We start from the raw sequence: 26,692 nt of genomic DNA, 5'->3' as shown, positions 1-26,692 counted from the left end.
CATTATCAAAATACAGTAAGATTCTCTATTCAGGTGGGAGAAAAGACCAAGAAAAGAGGGATAAGGATGAAAGAAGAGAGACAAAGAGGCATAGTTCCTTTTCCAAAAAATATTAAAATGGAAAGTGTACTCACTGTATCCTCAAAGACTATCCAGCTGGAAATCCAAGTGATTATGAAAAACCCCGGGTGGGGGAGGGGTTAGAAAACTATTTCATTTCAGCAACCAAATCAAAATTATAAACAAGAAAGGAAAGAAAAACAAAGGATATCCAATTGCAATTTCCCAGAAATTTCAGTCCATACAGGTGCCAATCCAACCCAACACTGCTGAACTCTCTCCCTCTGGCAATTTTACTTTCTTCTTCTCTGTCCTTTATTTTCTCTGTGGCTTTCAACTCTTCTGCTTAAAATTGTTGTAATGATAATGTTGATTTTGCCTTCACTGAAGAATAGAGGTTTAACATAAGAGGAAAAAAAAACAAAAATCCTTGCAGAAAATGGATGGTCCTTCTCCTTTCTGAAACTTTTCATTCCACTGTGGATCCTTTGCTTAGTTTCCTTTTTCTGATGTTTTCTGCTTCTCTGGCTCCGCTGCTCCCCATTGCTATTTGTTTTCTCTCTGAAGAGCAGAAAGGGCTGTATTTCTTTTTAAGCAATCCTCCATCTGTATTCTTTTAATGTAATTTTGTTGTGACACTTAAGATCCAGATCTTGCCAGGCAATTTTCTTTTTCTCCCTTCTTTACTGCACTATCAGTTATCCAATCCATATGTCTCCACATTAGAATGGGGATTCCCATTCTTGTTTTTCTCTATTCCTCCACACTCCTTTAGGAAAGAATCTACTTTTGCATTTAAATTTTTATTTCTGTCTGTCAAAACAATAAACTTTTAGTCTCTCTCCCCCCTCTCCAAAGATCTGATTAGATTTCCAATCACAACCCAGTGCGCAATTGGATTTTTGATTTCGGCAAGAAGCCAGCAATCCACAGCATCAGCACCCTCTCCTTGTTTCAAACTCCACGTTATATCCTTTTCCCTTCCCTTCAACTCCTCTGCATTTTTATAATTTCACATTAAATGAAATGAAGGAGAGGGAGTAGAGAAAAATTCAAGGTTCCCACCAGCTGTCAAAAATAAAACCATCACCTCGTTATTTTTTAAACACTTGGGACGAGTGTTTTTAACGCCCACTCTCGCCTTTGCCCCCCCTCGCCCCCCTTCTCAAAATCCTTCTGATGTTAAAACTCCCCCAGTGGGGCACAAAGACACCCGGGAAGATGTGATTCGTCCTCTTAGCTGTAAATTTCAGAAGCACCCTTTGCTTTTCATTTCAGCTTCCTCTCCATCTTTTGTCCAGCAGATATACAGATCCAGCAGCACTGAGATGGATAAACTTCTATTTCTTCTTTGAGGAGAGAGAGAGAAGGAGAGACAGGAAGGATAAAAGCTCTCCCATCTCTGCCTCCCTTTTCCTCCCTTTCTCTGTTTCAATGCAGGTCTGATCTCATTTCCAAGCTCAGCCAGCTATGTTTCAGATGTACAAGTTGGATTTCTCTTCTTCACAGCAGTGAGTTAGTCTCCCATCTTCTTCCACACGCCAGTTATCTTCCCCCTTTTCTTCCTTCCTTCCTGCCTGCCTCCCTCCCTTCCAAGATGACACAGTCCCAGGAGCGCAGCCGCTTCTTTCAGCTTTTAGTTTCATCCCTGACATGCATAGCCCTTTGCACAGCCGAAACGCTTCCTCCCTCCTTTTAGCTTCAGCTTGAATTCTCCCTGTGTGTGCATGTACGTAGGCATGTATGTATATATCCAGCTCCTGGCAACTGTTGTTGTTGCTGGGGGTAGCTCCGCTTTTCAGTCGCTCTGGCTTTCAGTTACTCCCCTCCTTTCAGTGGCACCCTAGGATTTGCAAATGTCCCACGGCCAGTCTCTCTGGGCACACTCCTCCTTCTTCCCTTCCGTTCTCTCCCCTCTTCCTCTCTCTCTCTCTTTTTTTTTTCTTTTATGGTTTGTTTTCCCTCACCTCTTCTTCCCCTCCTGCCCCCTGTTCCCTCCCCCCCTTACCCCCCCCCCCCTTCTTTTCTCTGCTTGTGATCAGTGAAATACAATTACCCAATTACCTCCCATCATCTTAGCACTGATTGGTCAATTGCATTAACACTTCATGTCAGGGAAACCGGCTAGGAGCTGCTGCGACGTGGCATTGCTGCCACCTGGTTGTCAGTTTGGGAACAAACTCAGGGTTACCTTAAGAAATCTCCAAATCAGAAAGCAGTAATTGAAAAACAGGGGATCATCTTAAGGAAAGGAATGTCAAAACTCATTTTCTTAAAAGCTTTCCTGATTCTGACAGTTCCACCAATATTCACAGGTAACAGCCTAGCCAGTGAGGCAATGGAAATGACAGCAAAATGAAATGAGGTATAAAGTTGTCTCTGCAAAAGTAGTATAGAGCAACCAGTATTCACAGTTACCAACTGTAGTCACAGCTGCAGAGGCACGACAATAATATGAAAAATGGTATAAAGTTATCTTTGCAAAAAATGTAGCAGTGGAAATAATTTGCAAGGAAAGACAACCTGTTTTCTAATTACAGAAATAAGTATTTGTTTAAAACTTGTATACAAGTATAAACTACCTAAAACTCCATTTTGGCAGTTGTGCCAGGGCAACAGCCCTTTGAAAGGCTTCAAGGTTTTTTCAGTGAGTTTAAGTAATAGCTCCACTGAGCTGTTAACTGACAACAATGCAAGAGTAAAATGTCAAGGCTCATCTATCAAACCTGTCACAGTTAGGTTAGAATGTCTCCTACCCAGCATCTCAGAGTTTTCTAAACTGACTCCCTAATTTGGGCTCCTACTGTCATGTTTATTATGCACTTACCTTGTTTACCAAGGTATGTTAGATGTACTTATCTATGTTACCTAAAATGCTCAGAACTGGGCGTGAGTCTCATTTTTTTCAGGTACCTAAATTCAATACAAATTTTACAGAAAACTTTGCATGTATAAGGCCAGATATGCTATCTGCTTCATGGAAACAGAATATAGATGATGTATGTGCTGGCATTTCTCTATCTCAAAATCAGAAAGAAATTTTTTATAGATCTAACTCCTCCATGCAAGTCCCAAAAAAGAATGTCAGGTGCTTTCATGCTAATTATAGCAAACTTTAAATATTAAGCAATAACTCTGACTTATTCCATGCATATAATAATATAACTAGCTCTTTGCTCAGTCCTCTCTCAAATAGTCAAGTTATGTTTGGTACCCTTACTTAGACTTCAGTTTCAGTGCAAAACTGGCATCTTGCAATTAAAATAATTTTTTAAGTTGCATGTCATATTAGAAGTTATAAAATCCATAAGTTATCTGAGTTCAGTCAGGTAACACTTACTGAATCATTAACATTGACTTTCAGATTTATTCTACTGCTCAACAAGCTTTCTGGTGAGAAAGCTCTACCAGATATAAATTAAGCAAGTGGAACCAGGCCCTTAATCACTGTTAAATCATTTACCATCTGATCTTACTGAAATCAATGGCAAACACAAATGACCTACAATGGGTGAAAAGCTGAGTGCTTGGATAACCCAAACCTAACAGTCTTTCAAGAATGCTAAAAAAGTCTTTTCGGATTTTTGGAAAAGGCTGTAAGCGTGATAGGAGATGAAGTTGCTGACAAGTAACAATCTTCTTCTCAGTTAGTGAGCTTATTTTGTTCCTGTCTGATTCATTGATGCTGCTGGTGTATTTTGGGCCTACAAACATCTTATGAGAGTCTTTTCCTTTTTACTACTCAAAATCCAAAAAGCTACAAAGTTGTTCCTTTCCCCAGAAGAATAAAAACATCACAGCCTAATATGTTTCCTCTACTGTTTCTTTAAAAAGTTCATGAACAATTTCCTACTAAGCCTGTAAGTGAAAGTGAAGGTTTCTGTAACTGAATTAAACAAATATATGAGCATCAGATACAGAAGACACAAATTTTAAGCATCTAATCAGAATCGAAGACACAAGCATTTGTAAAAGCTGCTGTATCTCTGTTGGTACAAACTAATATTTCACTTTCAATAGAAATGTGAACATTTTCTATTTTTTATGTCATTCAAATGATATCAAAATACACATTTGTAACAGATAACAGTATTTAAATAGATGACAATATATTTGCTGGCATAGATGGGACTAAACAAAAAACCAGTATCAAGACAGTAATATGCACTATGCTAGGATATGATCTGTCTTAAAGTTTGTTATTTTTAATACATCAATTAGGCTTTATCACCTAATAAACATAGGCACAATAACTCATTAATTAATCAAACATTGAAAGGCTAAAATTTATCTTTGTAGAGACTTGTCTTATGTTTTTTTCTGCAGTGTACTTCATGTTGTTGCCTCCAAGTAATATTATTTGTATATTGCCTTAAGTCTTTTATTTTGCATATCTTCTGGCCAAGAAAAACAATTCCTTACATATCAGTTCCACAAGTCATCCAACATGGTGAGCTGATAATCAAAATGAAAGCACCATAGATGAGACACGATGCAATGTTTTACAAGCCCTGACAGGATGAGACGGGAATGTCCTGGGGCATTCCGTTCATTTCACAAACTGGGGAATTAGTATTCTTCATGCCTATTGCCCAGCTCTGAACACATTCAGGTGGACAACTGTTAAGAGCAGCTGTTACCTGGTCTCCTCCCTGTCTGGGGGCTGCCCTGGCAGTGCTACCATACAGCAGGCAGAATAGCCACTGGTGCTATGGTACAAAATCCCAAGCACACATCAGAGGTGACTCGATCCTGGTTCCTCTTATGGACCAAGATCACCATGAGTCAGAATACTGAACTGTGAAGAGAACTAAACACAGACTGGCAAAGGAACTTTGTATTTTTTGTATAATGCGGCACACTTGCCCAGCCCTGAGTATAGGAGGGTAACAAAACTCAAATGTATGTACTAGCAAATCTTCATACAATAAACATGGACAATAGACTGTTATAAAACACCTTTTCCTTCCTGACAGAGAAGGCAATTTATAGAAGTGAAGGTCTGCGTGATTAGCACTGGAAGACACTAGTGGAAAAGACTAGATATTCACAATTTTCAGTCATTTGGTAGAAGAGAAACATGGTTAAAACCCAAGGAAAGAGGATTATGACCTGTACATAAAGGAGTAGAAAAACATTATAATTGAAGAAGCTTAACCAAATTTTAAGGAAAAGAGTGAAACCAGACCTCTTTGCTTAGACAAAGTGAAAAGCAATTGCAAGATTTTCCTAACTGAGTGACAGCTTTGCTTTCCTTTTAAATAAAAATGAAGAAATCGTAAAGGGAATTCTGGAATATAATATTCTTTCTATTTTATTTAACTTTTCTGTTTGCATATGGAGTACTTTCATTTGCTTATAGCTAACTATTTTCAAAAGGGCACAAAAATTATTGCTGACAAATACACTTTTGACTGCACAGATCTAGCTCATTAATCAATTTAGGCATGCAAAATATGTCCTAAAAATCTCAGACTACAAAAAATATGTCAGACATAATCTCACAGAAAGACTCTGAACTTTTTAATATAATCAGAGCTTACAGGACTTAATTTCCTGTTTATGCTATTTCACTGATTATTGATCAATTCTTTAATACAACAAACACTAAAATCAGGTGCATAACCATCAAAATTAGCAACAGACTGATACTGCATCATTTATTAATTTTTACATATTTTGTCTGATCTTTACAGTTCTAGTGAGAAATTTTGATTTGTAGGTAATTTCTACTGGGTCATAGTTACTCGGAAGAAATAAAAGAAAATATATTATCCTTTCAGGAAAATCTGGGTAAAACCACAGCACACATGGAATTTTGACACACAGATGTCTACATGGCTGTTCAATAAACTCATCTCTTCATAATATAATAACACCTATTTTTTTAGTAAAGATGGAAATGAATGGTGGATTTTGCTATTTACTTTTGAAGAGAACCATATAGTCAAAACTTCTGTATGTTCATTGCATGTTCACCTGGAGTACTGTTTCCAGTTCTGGACTGCTTAGTACAAGACAGACATGGACAGACTTGAGATAGTCCAACAAAGCAGCATGAAAATGACAGACTGGAACATCTCTCCTATAGGGAAAGGCTGAGGGACCTGGGACTATTTAGCCTCAAGAAGAGAAGTTTCAGGGGAATCTTATTCTGTCTGCATGTATGTTGAGGGAGGGTGCAAAGAGGATGGAGCCAGTGGTCCCCAGTGACAGGCACAGAGGCAATGGCCATAGACTGAAACACTAGAGGTTCCCTCTGAATGTCATGAAACTTTTTTTAATGTGAAGGTAAAAAAGATCTGGCACAGATTTCCCAGGGAAGTTGTGGAGACTTCCTTCGAGATATTCAGAAGCCATCTGGACATGGTCCTAGGCAATTTGCACTAGGTGGCCCTTCTTGAGCAGTGGGATTGGACTAGATAACCTCCAAAGGTCCCTTCCACCCTCATGTATTCTATGATTCTGTAATTTAATAGCTTGTAAAAAAAGTTACATAGAAGGATAGTAAGAAGCCTCATACTTAGCTAGTAAAAATATTTTTTTTTCTGAAGTGCTTTTAGATTCTCTTATTCACCTATGTGCTTAGAAGAATTATTTGTTTAGCACTCACAACTAGCAGAGGGTGTTTTTGTCAAAAATGGATGATGCTTGGAGGAAAACAAATATGAAAAAGACAAATTACAAAAAAAAAAAAAATTAAACTTCTCGTTTTGCTCTTGGAATTGTGTTACAACTCTGACTAGGACACATATATAGCTAATGTTAGATCTTTTATGAAATTATGTCCAACCAAAAGCTTTCTTTAGGGTTGGTAATAACTTTTAAGTTTTTAGTAGCATGAATTCAGGGTACCTAGCATTTAACAGAGTTACAGTAATAATCCTTATACACACATTAACAAAAGTAACTACATATTTTAAAACCCCCAAAGATTTCTTTGTACCCAGCTGAAGAATTCTGGTTCAATTGAGGCCAATGACAAAATTTCTTTTGACTTAATACCACAGTTTTTCAAAGTATCTTTTTCAAGAAGAATGGCTTCATATTTTTCTGTTCCAATTTACAGTTCTTGTCAATGGCCATGTTTTTCAACTTCTTATAAAATGTGAATGTCTTTGACTGAAATTAGCTATTGTATTCAACATTTAAAAATCTGACTCTAATCCTTTCATTTTCCTAGGCACTAATTTAGAATTCAAATCTACATGAATTCTCTCCTTTCCACAATGGAGCACCACTGACATTAAACTGTTGTAAATTCAATCCATAGTGAGGAATAATTCCTTTGATTTCAAAGGAGCACCTCCAGATTAATGCAGGTGTGGATGAGAACAGAGCATAGTCCTTCATTTTATATTCATACACCATTTAATATGTATTTGGTTTTTTAAATCACAGAATCATAGAATCATTGAGATTGGAAAATGTTAGTAGAGTGAAAAAGAAGGGCAGTATATTTTAAACTGAATTTTTAAGATGGAAAAACTTAAGAATATAGACAACTAGATTTGGGCAGGAATGATGCATTACTTTGAAAATAATATCTTTACAGTATGACAGCATTTATTTCTCTCAGTGAATTTTAAACAGCAAAAGTATGATGCTCAGAAAAAGAGATGAATGTATCAGGAATCTTAATTTCTTCTTACCTGTTGAGTTATTGTGACTAGAAAATAGAATTTTCATTTATTGAAAATAAAATCTTAACCACATATGCTTCAAAACTTTACTGAGAAACAACTTAACAGCCATATTGTCCTACCTGGTCCTCATATTTAGCATACATTCAAAGTGAAATTCTGGTATGGGGAAAAAAACTTCACTTTAACTTCCGAGCTAAAGTAACATTGAATATTTCAAAATTTTCATCACAGAAAGCATATGGTTTGTTTTAACCATGCAAGATCCTAAAGAAAATTACAGATTTCGATAAACTGGGAGGAAAAGAAATTCTGTCTACAAAGGGAGAATTGCCAAAATGGAAAAAAAAATGTAAATAAATAAAAAGAAAGCTTCATGGCATAAATAATATTACTCAAGGAGATAATTGTAATTTTCAAGTTCTATTTTCAGGTACATATAAAATAAATTACTTCAACTAAATATCTTCAGCATCTTCCATGCCCAACATTGGGTCATCATTTTTACATATCAAACAAATTTTAACTTAGCCTTTATTGGTCAATATGAAAAAAAACATGTACTTTCATAGTGATTTTTTTTTCCAACACCTTTCTCTTTTTCTTTTTCTTCAATCACTATCCTTGGCCAACAGAAAACAAAGTAAACTTTTTTTCCAGTTTATTTAAATTCAAACAGATTGAAATACTACCATGCATATAATACAGATAACCTATTTTCTTACCTTCAGTGTGTGTAGGACTGCAGCTAGTGATGTGGACATCAAAAGTGTTATAGCCAGAACTTACTGAAATTGTGTTTCCAGAGTCTTTGCATGATCTCAAGATAGATTATGTGATTCTCTGCACACCTGCCAACCTGCCTGTAAAATGGAAATAATACTTATTGAATGCGTTAAAGAGGATGGACTCACTTTATTTGGACTAAGGAGAGTTAAGTTTCACAGTAGTGACATGACACGATAACCACCATATGATGTGCACTACACTAGGTATGGCAAATAGGAAAAATATAAGATAGCAAATAGAATAAAAACTCACACCTCTAAATAATTATCATTCTTTTCTGGACCCTAGCAGACAATATCTAATATTAAATAACTTAAGATCCCTGAATGTGTTGTAATATAAATGCACCTTGACAGATGTTGATTTAAACTAGATAGATGAAAAGTCAGGGAACAATTTAGGATCTAGCAATGAATGAAGGCAGAAAGCACTGTATTTATACTCACAAATATTCTGAAATATGGTGTAGGTTAGGTAAAAAATAATTTTTCAACCTTGGGTTCTCTGAATTTTCTCACCAAGTGCTCACCTCTCCCTTCTATCGCCATATGCCCATTAAAACTGTCCATCATAGGAAATGTTAAATAGTGAATCATCTTTCAGTTTCATCTTAATGAGATGGATGAAAAATTACAAGACACAAATAAGCCTGTTGAAATTCATTTGGAATTTACTTGGCTACTGCCACTCCAGAACAGACTAATGGTCTGTCTAGTCCACTGTGGTGTCACTTCTAAAAATAATACAATATTGTTCCATAACTTTGACTTCATAAAGCAGTATAAATGGAAGAATAGCCAAGACTCATTTGCATTGGATTTGCACTTCATCCCTGGAAAGGATACAAGTAGAAAAGCTATCTTTATATTTTGGAGACAGTGAGAGGAAACAAGTTTAATACAAATTAACATTTTGCCCCCCTTAGGACAGAATCTTTTGAAAAGTTCTGGAAGGAATTTGTGGTCGAGAACTTTTCTCATTCTTCATTGACCACATTAGAAATCCTGATAAGAAATCCTGTAAGTCACAAATGGTGAAAATAGTGGTATGAATAATAATTATTTAAAGTATATTTCTCTTTTTTAAATCAACAAATGGCTCATTTTTTCTACTATCTCTCCAAATTTAATTCCCAGGTGGTATGGTTCACTTTTAAATCACATCTCAACTTACTGAATCAGATCTGATCTTTAGAATATAGGGAAGAGTTTCTTGTTGTTTCTGGTGAGGAATAGGATAAAAAACTGGTAAGGGATGAAACTTATTATTTTAAGAAGTGGCACATCATGATTATAGGATTGTTTGGAAGCAGGGAAGAAACCATAAGAGGTAATGCACAGAAGTCTGGATTTTATCCACACTTGTATCAAAGGCTTTTTGGTTTTTTCAGACATTCTCTTTCTCTCTCCTTGCACTTTTCCACTAGCTTAGATTACATTTCCTTGAAATTGTATTTGCTTTACATGCCTTCATGCAGGTAGGTGAAAATATATAAAAACTATATCTTAAGAGATAGAAGTAGTATTAGCATCAAAGATTGCAGTATGATAGTCTTTGAAAAATAAGAGGACTAATATTAAGAAAATTAGAACTTTTCAAATTTTCCAAAAAATATTTCCAGAACTTATTTACAAATATATTTTTTGAAAATTAGGAATCAAGGGATATGGACTTTCAGTTAAAATGTTTCAAGTGGGCCTTATTTTCAAAAGCAGACACAGGAAAATTCGTAAAATCCAGCCCCATTTAAAATGTGTTCTCCAAATATGAGCCAACTGACAATGAATCATCACTTTTGGAAAACACATTTAATAACTCCATCTATGAAGGTGTAGGTATGAAAGAAAGCATTAACTGTCTGTAGTACTAGAGCACATACAGTAAATTTTACTGGATTTTTATTCTTTTTTTAATTTAGAAGATCAGATTTTATTCAAAGAAAAGTTTAATGCAATCTCTCACAAAAGTAAGGTCATAAAGCTGTTTCAACTTCATATTAAAACTTTCCCCAGAAATGCAAGAATTAGAGACATATTATGTTTATTTAATTCATGGTTCTGCCCTCAGTTTTCATAGGAAAATAAATACAAAGAAAGTAGCAATCTATTAGTTGTTGTTTATTGATATAGAAACCCTACCAAAAATAAGTGGTTCCAAAGTAATTTTTTTACACATTTACTTTCCATTAACATTCTCTTAAGAATTCAAATAGTTATTAAAATCACAGAATTGTATGGAAATAACTGTTTCACTTCCTTCATGACTAGTGCAGAAATAAGAATCAAGGATAGGTTTGTTTTTGCCTTTCATAGATACACATATCTGTGTAGATACATGCTTATCCTGACAAATGGTAGTGCTTAAATGTAATTGGCATGGGGTTTTTATCATCAAAAACACTTTAGGAATGTAATATATAATAAAATATAAAAAATATAAAGGTAAATTTATATACTTATTCTACAATAAACTAGGTTTTATATATGGGAAAATATATACTTTTTAGTGAGACAGATACAGTTTGGTCCTTGAAGATGAAAGTCAAGGATTTTCTCCTTGTTTGTAGGCAAAGTGACATTGACATGTTCCTATTAAAATATGTTGAAGATAAGAAATTCTTATTGTTCACGTAAGAATTTGAGCTTGCTGAAATTTTTCAATTGAAACTGTTCTGAACAACATCAAAACATCACAAAACCTGATTTTTTTTTCCTCCAGCACAGCTTCTAGGATAGATTTTAAAAGGTATTCAGGTGCTTAAGCATGTGGATTTGGAATATTTTGTGATTTACAGAATTTGTCTAAGTGTATTATTCAGCTAACTCCCATATGTTTTCATCTCTAAAAGCCTTTCAGATGAGAATGCTATTTGTTTGCTTGCTAATATAACAGAAAAGAAGAGGTGCTAAATGTTTAAGGTTCATGTTCAACTTCGCTGGGATAGGGAGTATATCTTACATGTAGTCAGCACAATCATACCATAGCGGTGGCTATCCCACTTTTTGAAAGGCTTACTTTCTATTTCTTATTTATTTTGAACAGAAGAAAACCAGCAGCTTGTCACTATGGTATTAGGTGGGAGGCAGTGCATGGCAGGATATGAGTCAGTCATTAAGCCTGCTCGTCAGTAAAAAAAAAAAACCAACCAAAAAACAAACAAAAAAAACCAAAAAACAAAACCACAACAAAACGAAAAAAACGAAAACTTGTAATAATGACTCGGGTGATTCTATGCAGAGAGAAAATGCATTAGACAATTTATTCACGGATACAAATTTATTTCTAGAATATGTTAATGCTAAGAGAGAGAAAACATTTGAGATACCTCTTCCCTGCCTTGCTGCAGAACACTTCAAACATCTGCATCTTATACATTCCTTCTTTAGCAAAGTGATGGATGTTTTCTCTGGGCTAGTTCTGCATTAAACCCAGGCCCACCTTTGGGATTTGATTCTGTAAGGTATTTAAGTGATATATATATATAGGGCAACCATGCTGATGAAGACCTTGTATTCTAAGCTCTAGAATTATAAGAATTTCTGCTTTGGTTAAATGAGAGCAAGTATATAAATATATCTCAGCCCTTTGTCAGAAAACTGTGTGGGAGAGGCACATTAGGCAAGGTGCTAGAAGTGAGGGAAGCTCTAACTACTTGCAGCTATGACACATTACTATTCATTGCATGGTGTGTCACTCAGACTGTCATAATGCACAGCAGAGGGTATGCACATTATCAGTGCTGAACAGCACTGAGAGGGACTGCAGAGGCACAGGTAGGTCGTTTAGGGAAAATACCTCAGTTACAATTCAGACACAGGTATGCCACTCTTTGTGAAATGGATCTGACAGCACAAGCTAGAAGGATCATCAACTGCTTACTTACAACCAACAAAATTCATCTGTTACCAGTAATGACATATTTGAAAAGGCTTCCTGAGATGGAGTCAGAATTCTGTATGCAAAGTAGTCACTAAACATTATTCAACCACATATATATTGGTCTTGGGGAAACTGATCTGAACAAAGAACAGGTCAAATGTGTAAACAGTTGTATTAGGTATGGGTGTCAGCACAATGCTTTGCATTGAGGAAAAAGGCTAATCAAGAGAAGGGAGTATCTGCAGGGTCAGAGAATCCACATATATAAAAATCTAAAATCACCCAGAAAGAATGAAAAGAAATAAGGTAGCAAAGTAAGGAAATCAGATGTGAGCATCAGATTCAAACACATACACACACACAAAATAGAAGATGAGTCAATTAGACAAAGGAGGCAGTCTGAATTTCTTGAATATCTCAAATTATGGCTATAATAATTTAAAATCTTTTATTCATATATTTTTAAAGTAGCTTATATGAACAAAAACTTATGTGTTACTTCCAATAAAAATCTACTTCCTTGACTACTTGCAGAAAATGACATCACGATGGGCAAATTCATTTTCCACCCCCCATCTTTAAAATAATTGCAATATTGTGATAACTTCACAATTGTTCTGCTTCTCTCTGTTTTCTTTCCCCATATACAGCAGTACTCTGTGTTTAAGGGTTTAGGGGTTTCATTTTTTTTTCTTTTAACTTCTGTTCAGGAGTCAGGAACAAAAAAAAATTGAAGTCAGATTCTAGCAGCAATTCAGAGAAATTATTCTCAAACCTACTTCCCAGGTCAGAAAGCATTATTGTAGTACCATTACAACCAGCCCTGCATGAGAGCTTCTAGTAGATGATATTAGCACGTTGAAAATATACCTACACCTAAGTCATGCTAATATGCTTCTTTCATAATATTTTGGATAACAGGATACAAATCTACAAATCACACTGTAATATTCCTTGTTAAACCAAGAGTTTGAGGAATTATGACTGAGGTGCAGAGCATTTTCTAGGAAACTACAAAGAGGAGCTAATGATGTGCCCCTCTCTCAAGAATATGAATTTGTTTGTAATATTATGATATATACATAAAACCCTGTAAGCTTATTACCTCTAAATTAACAAAACACCCACACATTAAGTTTTATTGATGCAGGTCTTTTCATCAGTGTGTCTAAAATCATTGCATAGGAAACATCTTACAGACAAAATATATGTAGCAGCCTAGAAAATTCTGATAACTGATTCACAGTAGTACCACAGAGAATTTTCACATCAAGAACAAGAATTTTGATTGTTTGATTTCTTTTAAAATTTCAGTAGTAAAAATATAATCGTGTAAATATCATCTTCTTTTATTTTTTTTTTTAATCATGATTCAAAAGACACTGATATCAAAGGACCTGAACAAAACTTTCTCACTTGTTCATGAAATTAGTGATCTAAGCAGTACAAAGCATGTTCCTCATTGTGTAACCATTTCTCAACTCACTGAACAAATTGAGCATCACAGTAAGCTAGCAATTTAGGACAATGGCAAAAGTGATACAGGAAGGCCAGGATGAATATTAAACAAAACAAGAAAAGATTTATATATTCATATCTTCATTAAAAAGGCAATTTCTTTCAATAAGCACTGCACCCTCTATGATTAATTTTTCATAACATTCAGAATTATTATCCATTGACTTCTAGCAAAGCTTGGTATAAAAAAATCTTTATGCTTTTTGTGGAACAAACAAGAAAAGACAAATAAAGGAGTGAGAAAATATGCTAGGGTAGTATGTGATGTTCTGTCTAAAAGTCCCTCATTTCGTGTTTTGTTGGGTTTTGGTTGGTTTTCTTTCTTTAATTAATATTTACAAGGGACATATTAAATTTTGGAAGGGAAGGGGTCATCCAGTCTAGCCTCTTGCTCAAAATAGATCTAGTTAGAGTAGGTATCTCAGGGCACATCCAGTGGAGATTTACAACACATCCAAGAACCCACAGTCTCTCTGGCCAACCTTATCTTCTTTTTAACCACTCCAGAGTTTTGGGCTTTTTTCTCTTATTATTAAAGTAAAAGCTGGGAGCTACCATGAGAGAGAAATGGCTTAGGAATGCTGCTTTTCTGTCCTGGGAGCTGAATTTGCCATTGCAATTATGATAATCAATGTCTATTGAATGAGAACCTACTATATGACATCAAAGGAATAAACAGCATTAACTATGCTAATCTATACACTAGACATTTTTCACAAGGAACTAAATATTATAATTTTAAATGTAGAATGAAAACACTGAAAAGGCAACTCTAAAACCAGAAAAGGTAGGATCAATGAAATAAGAAGGAACAGAGAACATCTGTATCTCAAGTGTCTCTATGAATTGCTAAAGAAGTTATGACAATTTCTCAAAATTACAAAATTATCAACTGGGCATTATGAGACATCCATTTTTGTTCAGTGAGTTTTAATGATATCATGCTGTTCCCTGTGATACTCTGGTGTCCTGGACATATTCACTATTGAAAATCAAGATAGAAGGAACAAAACTATCCAACATAGAAATGTTTATCTCAAATTCTAGTCTTTAAAATACACATAAAATATAACTTGTACAATAGAACTATTACCTGAATCTGTCAGAAGCAGCTGTGTTTTCCATTTCAAATTACATTGCCAGAAACTGGCCTAATTTAGCCTACATAAATTTATGCTGTTATTAGCTATATGTTTCTGAATTATTAGAAATAAGGCTAAAAATAAATTTCATGAAAGATAAAATGCAGCAAGTTTTTGTTTGTTTTAAATTTTGATTAAAATTATGTAAAGTTTTTTTCTAACAGACTGATACACAAGCTTACATAAAGTAAAATATTTAATCCAAATAAAATGATACAAAATGCAAGATTTGGTCAGAGGTAATTTTAGAATATGAATATATTATGAAACAGAGTTACTGAGGTTATAAAAATATTCTGCGTTTGAATGATACTTGAAAAAATTGAGGAAGCATGGTAGTCTGTGGTCAAACTATTGAAATGGGAGGCCAAACATCTAAAATTTATTCTCAGATATTTCTAATTTACCAGTCAGTTTGTACTGGACTTTCTCAAGCAAGTAAACACAATGACTTTGTCAGAAGTACCTTCATAAGTAATGCTGAATTGCAGGGCCAGGAGCTGGATTTCAATGATCCTTGTGAATCCCTTCCAACTCAGAATATTCTCCAATTTCATGATTATTTCTTCACCTATATAAAATTACTGTCAGCTGTACTTCCTTTATACATACATATATACATACATGCATGTATGGACACACTTTGTCTGCTCCGTATAAGCAGAGAAAAAATAATTTTCTATGCAAAAATAGCTTTAAATATTAACCTAGAGAAAATAACTTGGAGATACTGATTGAATTTAACAGGTATTATATGAGGAAAAAGAAAACTAAATTATCAGAAGATATGAAAAATCTACTGGAGATCAGCATATAAGTTGAGGTATTCCCTGACAACTGTCAGTCTTGTGCCAAAGTTCAGGCAAGCAACAGATGTCTTGCTCTGAAAGTCTTCTGTGCTGTCTGCCATTACTATCATAGCATCAAGGAATCTGAAATAGAACCAACGGATTAAAAAAACTAGAACAAAAGGAAACCAAACTGTATTTTTTCTGTTTACAAGAAAAACTGTGTATTGTAAAGATCTCCAAAAGTTGTTTTTTTTTTATTTAAAGCTGTTTCATCAAGAAACTCTGTAGAGATTTCAGTAAAGGTGAGACTGATGGTAAATGCTGCAGAATACACTTCTGCCTTTTTTTCCCTGTTTGAGATATGACCACAGAGCTGTGAAAAACTCTGTGAAATTGCAGAGCATTGTTTTGATTTATGCTTGCACATGATTCATACTATATGGGTTATTTAAAGTTAGGATATGTTCTCATCAACTCTTAAATATCCATTATAATAATAAAAATTTCACATAGCATCTTAAAAATAGCTAGACTGATTTCTAATTATTTCTAACAGAAAAAAAAAATCATAACTTTAAAATACAGTCCTGTACCTCCTCCAGAAATACAGCTGGTAGGACAAAATAAGCAAGACTAACTTATATGCATATTATTATAAATTGGCACCTGCATGAGTTAAAGGAAAAATTCGGCTTTCGACACTGTTTCCCACGATATCATCATAGGCATGCTCAGGAAGTGCAGGCTGGATGAGTGGATGATAAGGTGCATTGAGAACTGTCTGAATGGCAGAGCTCAGAGGGTTGTGATCAGTGACACAGGATCTAGTTGGAGGCCTGTCACTAGTGGTGTCCCCCAAGGTTCAATATTGGGCCCAGTCTCATATAACTTACTTAATGGATGACTTGAATGAAGGGATAGATGCCTCCTCAGCAAGTTCACTGACAACACAAAGTTTGTGGGAGCGGTTGATAGCCCAGAGGGCTGTGCTACCACTCAGAAGGACCTTGACAGGCTGGAAAGATGAGCAGAGACCTTTAGAAATCCAGCAAAGGCAAGTTCAGTACCTGGTGTAGAATAACCTCAGACACCAGCATGGGTTGGGGGCTGACCTACTAGAAAGCAGCTCTGTGGAGTCCATAAGGCAGTCACTTTCAACTTCAAGTGCAGTTTTGCAACTTAATTCTTTCAAGATTTCTCTTTGTCAGTGAAAGTGGTAATGTTAACATGACACAGGCTTTTAACTAAGAAGAAGAAAGCATTTTTTTTTTGCTATTAGATACATTAGTCTAAGTTTTACATTTTCTTGGGTTTAATATACGATTAAACTAATTCATTACAGTTTTAATGCTTTGTGAGTCACAGCTAATTGCACAACTACATTCACTTTTGGAAGACCTAGTCCAAATACAACCCTTACACAATGAGTTCATAGCAGCTCTGTTTCATATTAAAAAATATTTCTATGGAAAATATTCACACTAGCTGCATTTGCCCCTCCCCCAAAAACATAACAAAAACAAAACACAAACGAAACCAATCCACAAAAGCAAACAAACAAATGACCCACAAAAACAAACAAACAACTCCCCACTTACCCCCAAAAAAACCAAAACAAAACCCCCAAATAAATAAACTGAACCTGTAGCAGGATAATTAATAATCTCAGTGAAAAGCACTGAGATTCTCAAATTCTACAAAATTTGTATGAGAAATTGCTAATTCTCTAGTTTTAGATTAATCTGCTTTTTCTTTAATTTGGACACCCAAGTGTCAGGGTCAAAATATAGATTCCAACAGCAAGAAAATCAATGACTTAGGAAGTAAACTTTAGTCAACAAAACCCATCAGAAGGCTTAGCAACCTTTTACAAACCACTTAAATTCTACCTGAGTATTTAAACAGTCTATACTTTTTGTATGAAACTTTTCTGCAGTGCATTGCTTCATCTCCAAAGATAAAAAAGACTTCCTATTGATAAGTTAGTAGCAAGCTATAGGTTGAATAATTCCTACATCAGAATGATGTGTATATCAATTAATTCTTATCACATTTAGAATATTAGGCAAGGAGTATTTATGTCTTTCACAATCAGCTTTCTGAAGCTCCACAACAGTCATGTCTTAAGCACCCATTTTTCAGGACATTCTTCTGATCTTGCATGTACATTGCTGTTTATCAGAAGTATCATATTTCAACTTGACTGTAGTGTGGCAAGAATAACCATGAATAAATAACAATTAAATCTTTCTATGGAACCATAATCTCCATACACCATGTAACAATTCAACAACTAAGTCAAAAAGCCAAATTTACCATCTTAACATGCAATAATCACACTCTTCAATCCCTTGACAACCACCCCTAAGTAGACCTTAAGTACCCCTAAATAAGAATGGGTAAGTTTGAGGGCAGAAAGATCAAATAAGAAGTTATTCATAAAATTATTATGATCTGGGTAATTTGAGGCATTTTTATCTTCTTCTATAATTAAGAAATATTATGTTTCATACCATGCAGACATTAATATTTAAAGCAGTATCGCTTATGAAAATTATAGGAGAATTGAAATTGTGTTGTTTTAAGAGTTTGAGGCAATTTCACTATGAAACTGCTGATATATTTCAGAGGATCTAAATACTGAATTGACAAATCCAGTTGCCTTTGTGGACAGCTACCTGAAACTTCCTATGTCCACTCCAGTTTTCTTTAGTGAAATATGTTGACATGCTTTCTATTTTATTAACTAGCTAATGGATGGTAGGAAAATGAATGAGATTCATGAAATTTCTACATTTACAAAGGAAAAAAAAAGCATTAAACTCTGGCAAAAGCTGTAATAAAATGTAGCATCAAAAACAAATTGAAAGTGAACGATATTTTTTCTATTCAGTACTCCAGCCAAAAATGAGTCAGTATTAAAATTCAGTTCTTGTTGCTGCATCTGCAGGCACAAGAATGAATATTAGCCACATCATTAAAGTACAGATAGACCAACACAAAGTGCTTTTGTTAAACTTTTTGAAATGTATCTCAGCAACCATTAATAATGACTAGTAGAAATATTTACTTAAGATCATTGGGTCACAAAAGGCAAAATAAACATGGTGATACATTCATGGCATGACTAAGAAATGAGTTTTGACCTGGTTGAGGTCTGCCATATGTGTCCTGTAAGCCCAGCTAATGAGGCAGGGCATTCATTAAACTTGGACAAATTAATATGACATGAATAGAAGAATCTGCAGATGCAGTGACAGAGATGAAAGTAGGTCACAATCTCACAATTTAAATAGAAACAGTCTAGACAGCATTAGCATGAGCCTTGTTAGACTTGTACTGATACCCACAGCACAAATATGTAACATCTATTTTGACTGACAAAAAAATATAAGAATAGGATAACCAACAAAAAGATCATATCTATCTATCTATCTATCTATCTATCTATCTATCTATACATAAAAAGAAAGAAAAAAAGAAAAACTGCTTTAACTTTAACTGGCATTCAGTGAATTAAAAATGTTTACAGCATACTCAATAAATGCAATATCTATTATGATAAAAAATAACAGCTATAACAATTATTTTGAGATACTTTCACTTCAAATGCAGGTGATTGTAACAAAGAAATACCTATCTCCCTGATGGCATATATAATATTTTACAGGAGTTTTGAAAAGTCTTGTTTTCTCTAAAGCTCTTGATAGAACACATAACTTTCAAAAAACACCTCCCCCCCCAAAAAAAAAAACAAACCAACAAAAACCCATCAAATAACCAAAAAAAAAGTTGTTGGTGTAAAGATGTAAAGGAGTAAGAGTTCTTTGTCCATTTTTGCCCTTCACATTTACTCTTTTCTTTGCTCTTTTTAAGAGTGAACGCATGAAGCAGCAATGACATGATAAAGACAAACAACTGAAATATGAAGAATATATGTGGTTTTAAATAAATGTTCTCAATTTATATAAATGGAAGAATAAAGTTTACACAAAATTAACAGCTGTGTTCATCATTCAGCAGCAATATAATAAGTGGTCTGAGTAGTTCCAAAGTGAAGCTTCTATTCAAAAATTTTTGGTACTACAGAAAATTTTTTTGTATGTCATTGTCCACACTTCTCTGCCCTGAAATGGAAAGACACAACAACCAAATAATTTTTAAAGTCATGAATATTATATAATGTGTTGTAATAAGAGGACATTTCTGCAATAATGAACAGGTTACCTTATTTAGTTCTTGCTTGATCTGTGTCCCAAAATTTGAAGTGCTTACTAATAAAAAGTTGCTTATGAAACTGCAGTAAGTTTTACAAAATAAGGTTCATTGTATGGTCATATTGCCATTTTGAGTAGTTATATACCACCAAAAACCTGTACTAGGCTTCCCTGCCCTTTCTTAACCACAAGTAGAATATTCTTTATAGAATGAATTAGATAGAATGTAGTGGTTAATATTTACATTCATTAGAGTTTAGCTTTGATTATCACATCTTCAAGAGACCAAGTGCCCCTTATGTAAAATAGGTGAGTATAGAAGTATTATAGGACCCAGATCTTTAGTATATAAACAATAGAATGTATTTGGATCATACAGCATTGTTTAATCTAATTTAAAGCCACACATATTGCAAATGTCCCATTGTTCTATTTCACTTTATTTTTGCACTCGTTGGTATTTACTTGCTACTAATTGTGTATACAGGAGCACTGTCAAGCTCTGGTCAAAATACATTAAGGATAGACATGGTAGTCAAAAAGTAGATCTGCAAGGCTGTAACAAAAAACTAACTGTGAAATTCCACATATAATTAATTAATTTTCTGAACTTATTTGCATCACATAATTAGTAAAGTCTACATTATTTGTTTAATCAATGGATATTAGTTCATTTTTGTAGGAAAGAGGTTTTCTCTATAAGGGGAAAAATGGAGTTTCAATTTCTTGAAAGAAAAAAGTCTCATTGTTTTGTTGGGGTTTTTTGTTTGTTTGTTTTTCCAAAAACTGAAAATGAATTTTGCAAAAGAAATACTTTAACACAACTTTTCCTTTGATTGGAAGTTAAAAAAAAAGGCAGAGAGCAATTCCCAGGAAAAAAATTGAGAGCTGTGTAGTTTCAGAATCATTGAATCACCAAGGTTGGAAGAGACCTTTAAGATCAAGTCCAACCATCCACACAGCACTGCTCAAGTAATGCTCAAACCACTAAATCTTATCACCCAGTGCCAGAACCAGACGCCTCTTAAACACCTCCACAGATGGTGACTCCACCACCTCCCTGGACAACCTGTTTCAATGCTTGGCCACCCTAGCAGTGAAATTTTTTTCTTTTCTAATATCTAATCTGAATCTCCCTTGTCTCAGCTTAGGGCTATTTCCTCTAGTCCTCTCATGGCAGGGACAGAGAGATCAACCCCCACCAACCCCCACCTCACTACAACCTTTTTTCAGGTAGTTCTTGAGAGTGATGAGGTCCCCCCTGAGCTTCCTCTACTCAAGACTAAATGAACCCAGCTCCCTGAGTCTTTCTTCATGTTTTCTAAACCTTTCATGACTTGTTGCCCTTCACTGGATCTCAGTGTCCTTCTTAAAGCGAGGGGCCCAGAACTGAACACAGACGTCAAGGTGCAGCCTCATCTATGCCAAGAACAGAGGGACAATTGGCTCCCTAGTCCCACCAGCTATAATACTCTTGGTACAGGCCAAAATGCCATTGGCTTCTTGGCCACCTGGGCACACTGTTGTCTCATGTCAACCGGCATCCCCAAGTCTTTTTCTACTGAACAGGTCTCAAGCGTCTTCCTTCCCAGCCTATAGCACTGCATGGGGTTGTTCTGACCCAAGTGCAGGACCTGGCACTTTGCCTTATTGAACCTCATGCAGTTGTCCTTAGCCCACCAACCTAGCCCACCCAGATCCCTCTGTAGAGCCTTCCCACCCTTGAGCAGACCAACACTCCCACCCAATTTTGCATCACCTGTAAATTTATTGGGGGTGCACTAAATCTCCATGTCCAGATCATCAATAAAGATGTAAACAGGACTGAGCTCTGGAGGACAAATTTAGAAATGGAGATCAACATGTTAAAAAATAACAATTTATTAATATCAAAAAATAAATTTGAACTGTCAAATTTCAAATTAAATATTATAATTAAAATTCAAACATTTTAAGGAAACTCCCATTTATATATCTATATCTATTTCTTTATCTATATCTATATCATCTATATCTATATCATCTATCTATATCTATATCTATCAAATTATTAATTTACAAGCCAAGTAAGTTCAAGAGTTGCTTTAAGTATAGAGCAGATGAATTTTCCTGTCATTCCAAAACAGCTATTTTCAATAACATAGACCTTTTGCATCACAAGTAGGAAAACAATAATTATTCTAAAAAGGCAAAAAGAAATATCTGAATCTAGAAACAAGATAAATGTTTCTGTTTCAACATTTTTTTCTATGAACTACCATTAGAAAGTTAAAAAGCATACTAGATAGTGCCTCCTTTTTTTCCCCAATGTTCATATAATTTCTTACTAGAAATCTATTCACTGGATTTAGCCAACTACATGTATATATAGTAGATTTTTACTACTGTTTTTAATTGTCCTTTTGAGACACATGTATAGTTTTGCTCTCTACAAGTGTTAAAGCAGCAAGACTCAAATGGGAAAAAGAATTGCCATAAAACTTGTGTCTTGAAGACCTCAAGATGAAATACAGAAACAAGTATTGTCTTCAAACTCTTCCTGAGCTCAGAAAGACAACTAAATATTTTACATACTTAAACCATAGACATGTTTCCAGATGAGTTTCGGGGGAAAAAAAGTTACTTAGAGAGTTCTGAGGAGTAGACCAACTCTATTATAGACATCAACATCAAATGTTACACAAGTTGAAAGGCATCTGTCTTGGACATATCTTTGTATGAATGTTAGTCATGGATGTAAACCAAGATTTTCCCAGAGAGATTAAACAGCTTAAAAGCCAGATGCTGCAGAACAGTATTTGGCATATATAGAGTTGATAAAGTTACTGACTTTGAAGTGAGCAGAAGAGACTGCAAATGTTCCCAGCCCTTACAATCAAAACAGCAGAATGTATAGGTAGAAAGTTTTAATTGAGTAGTGTGTGGCTTAAAGCAGAAGTAAATACCAACTGGTACATGGATATTTAGACTAAATGGGTTATTCTGGTATCCAGCTATTCTACTTTCAATTATTCAAAGTTATACCAGGAAAGTAGGCTTCTGCATTTAGGAGGATTTGTTACTTCTTGATTTGAAAATCTTGAGACCTCTCTCAATGAGCAAATAACAAAGCTTTCCAATTTTACTGAAAAGTAATCCAAGTACAGGAAGCTGATTTTTGTATTTTCAGAGACTGACTTGATTCAAGAAGCACTATAGAGATGGTCCAAATTATTACTGGCAGTAATAAACTGTCAAAATTATACCATTTAATTTAAGACATTGTTTTTTTATGAATTCTAATGAATAATAATGCCTCAGAGAGAAGGATTCCCCCAGATTTCAAAGGGCAGTGGCTTCAGGATATGAACAGAGAAATTATTTTTCAGACATTGTTACATAAACTTTGCAGGTAACATAATAAATATTATGGGTTTTACAGCAAAGTAACTTTCTGGATGCATCTCTGCTGTTCATAAGTGGCATGAATGATGTCCTGATTTCCTTCATCAAAATACCTAATTTTGTACTCAACAATGCGGCCTGTAAAACTATATCCTTCTTCATAATCAGGAGCAGGAAATTTCAGCAAAACAATGCCATCTATATTTTCAAATTTTCAAAAGTCTGAATTTGAAAAATCTCATCTTTAGTATCTGGTAAGTACTGCTGATTATTTTGTTCAGCTGTGCAGAATTGAATTAAAAACAAATCCACAGAAAATTATTCCTGGAAGAACACTCCCAATACCTTTAACAAAATTTAAGGGAACTGAAAACTGTCTGCAGACAAACACCTATACATTATCCTACTATTTTCTTGCACGTCACCTGCAGCAAATTTTTCCCCTTAGGATCACACCACCACTAGTACTTTTCTCTCAATCAAGTTACAATACAGACTGGCAGGCCAGCAATTTTGTTTTGATACATGGGGGTACATTATATGCATTTCTGTAGTGGAAACAGTATAGAAAACCTTTTACTACTAAGGCAATGGGAGGAAACACTCCATCTATCCCAGCAAGAAGGCAGCATTCTTTATCAGTATGAAATAGATTAACATGTTTACCTTACCTTTCAAGGGTAAAGATGCCAGACTCATAGGAAACATCAAGTTGGGTTTTTTTGCAGTGATACAAAGATCGGGATGCCCACGAAAAGAAAAGGTTATGGTTCAACTCCTAGAAGCAGTCCCTCTGGAGACCTCTTACAGGGTTTACCGAATTTCAGAAGATTTTGCTGTTCCTGTCTGCTAGACTTGTGCTGCAGATAGACAGCAGGATTTCAGCATACAGTTTACCTCTTTCTATCAGCTTCTAAATTCTACCAAAAGTGCCTATGGCACTTCTCTGCTAGGAAACATTTAGCACTGCCACAGACACTCATTCCGAGAAGAAGTCATTTCAAGGCACCAGAGTGCTTTTTAAAACCTCTTCTGTGTATGCATGAACACCAGAAGTACAAGTACCTGCACACAGAAAAAAGTTACTAATGTCCTCCATACACTAACCTGGAGGTGACAGCTGAAATGAAACAATGCCCATGGCTACTTGTGGTTGCAATTCTGTTATTTTGACAGAGCACTTCTGGCCGTGTTTATATTTTACACAAGACACACTTTTCCTTCTAAGTTTGGGTTATTTACCATATATATACTATAGTAGCTTAAAGGATAATGGAGAAGTCATGTGTTCCACTCTGGCAGTGAGATTTCCCATCAGCATACAGTTAAAACCTTTCTGATAATGCTATTTCAATTTTGAAGACTCATCCTGCCGCTTCATCTGTTGCCATATATGAAATTCATGGTCCCGCCAAAAACAACAAGAACCATGGATTTTGTGATACAGTAAAGACCTCCAAACACAGGAGAATAACAATACAATTCTCCTTGTCAACATATCTGCTATGCCTTATTTACCTAGAAGAAAAAACCCCTTTTCAACTTTCTTTCAAGAAAGATGTTTTTTATGATGGGACTGGAATTTAATAAAGTTGTAATAAAAAATTCTGACCAACTGCCATAGTCAAATAGCATACTGAAAATCTTACAGAATTTCCCTGACAATCAGGCAAAGGTCCTCCAACTATTTCTCTGTAATGACTAGCAGCACAATTCATATTTAAAAGAATGATTAGGGGGATTAAGAAGATAAATGTAATTTCGGGCTATGAGAACATCCCAGTCAATAGATTCATTTTATTTAGAAGACAAGGTGAAAATTGCTTACATCTTACATTAGTTTTAAGTCAATTCCATTATATCTTTTGAAAAAAAAAAAAAAACCACACTGCTAGGAAAGCAAGGTTATTAAGCAGAGAGAAGTTTTAAAAGACAACAGGATTGTTGCAGTCTTTCTAATGAGTCTATCCTTCCTACACAATCTTAGAAGCAGGATGTTCAAATAAACAAAAGCTACAGTATTTACAGCTGGTTCAAGAGGAATGCAAGCAGTACTCTATCATTTTGTGTATAATCACCATTTATGAAAGTAACTATTGAAGGTTGCAGTTATGCTGAAGGCACCTGACTGTGTTCCTAAGTGCACACAGGTGAAATGAGGCAGAGATAAGAATTACTGAAAGTGAAACCACTACTCTCTTCTTCCTGGGTGTTATTCTGGTTTCTGTCATAAATCAAAGCTGAAAAGCTTCTCTTGATGTTTCAGTGATTGCCAAGAGAAACAATTAGCCACTTATATCAAGGTGGGAAGCTGATATATAATAGGATGTAACCAAGAATACTATTTTCCCTAGAAATATTCTGGCATCCAGAAAAGAAGAAATAATTTCTTTCTGCTTTGAACATGCATTCTAACGTAAATGCATGAAAGAAGGATGGAGGCAAAGTTTTAAACCCAGGACCTGAGACCTCCAGTATTCCTGTCCCAGTGCAATTATGCAGGTGGCTCACATTAGAACTCCAACTGTTTGTAGTGACAGTACAGACACCTGCTCACATGTCAGGGGAATATGGGCCTAAAGAAAAGAGGAATCAGTTAACTCATTTAAATCAAGCCCTTTGTGCTACCACTCAGTTCCTGAACACTGCCAGCCACAGAGCTGAGAGACAGTCTGCTGTTCAGGCTTCCACAACTGCCTGACCTTTCCTCTAAGCATATTAGCCTACAGCAGATCCAGACGCAGCACTCTTTTGGGGCCATGGACTTTGCTGAGTTTTATCCAACCATCAGTGTTCTGAGCCCCAGGCAAATGCTTCAGTGCTACTCTTCTTATCACAAAGTAATTACCTGACTTTTCTTATGACCAGTTTGAATTCATGGGTGGAACTCACTGAAAAGGTTAAGGAGTCAAAAAATAAATTTAGAACTTGTTTTCAGTCAGCTTTCCTGACTTCATACCAGATGGAGTTAGCAATTTGAGAAGTCTGACAGGCAACTTGACTGACTTGATCAGATGGTCAATTGATCACTTTCACATTTGCCAAAACATTAAGGGATAAAAAACAGAAGCATATTCTATTGATATTGAAATACATAGACTAGAGACAGATTTCTGAAATGACACAGTAAACCACTCTGGAGTGGGAGGATTTTTTTGCATAAGAACTGGAGACTTTCTCTAAGCAGAGTGACTGTAGTCTATGAACATTTAGCAGTTACATACGGAGTTTTAGTCAAGGGAAGTACTCTGTGAAACAGAAGAGAAGAC

The 26,692-nt window shown here is 35.1% G+C and overlaps 1 protein-coding gene across 8 annotated transcripts in view; it reads right to left on the bottom strand.

Moving 5' to 3' along the window:
- LRRC4C (leucine rich repeat containing 4C) overlaps positions 1 to 26,692 on the bottom strand; it is a 503,584-nt gene that overhangs the window by 91,984 nt on the left and 384,908 nt on the right. For 4 of the 8 annotated variants that reach the window (XM_071558643.1, XM_071558642.1, XM_071558645.1 and 1 more), the window contains one exon: positions 8,429 to 8,566. The exons of 1 other annotated variant lie outside the window; for it this stretch is intronic. The gene's annotated coding sequence lies outside the window, so the exon portion shown is untranslated. Of the gene's footprint in view, positions 1 to 134; positions 2,038 to 8,428; positions 8,567 to 15,497; positions 15,603 to 16,715; positions 16,770 to 26,692 lie in introns of those variants that run through there. 3 more of the 8 variants (XM_071558641.1, XM_071558648.1, XM_071558647.1) reach the window with 2 other exon arrangements.

The sequence above is a fragment of the Pithys albifrons genome, chromosome 6, assembly GCF_047495875.1.
Source record: "Pithys albifrons albifrons isolate INPA30051 chromosome 6, PitAlb_v1, whole genome shotgun sequence".
NCBI lineage: Eukaryota > Metazoa > Chordata > Aves > Passeriformes > Thamnophilidae > Pithys > Pithys albifrons.
Note: the sequence above shows the minus strand (reverse complement) of the source record. Positions and strands in the feature narration are given on the sequence as shown.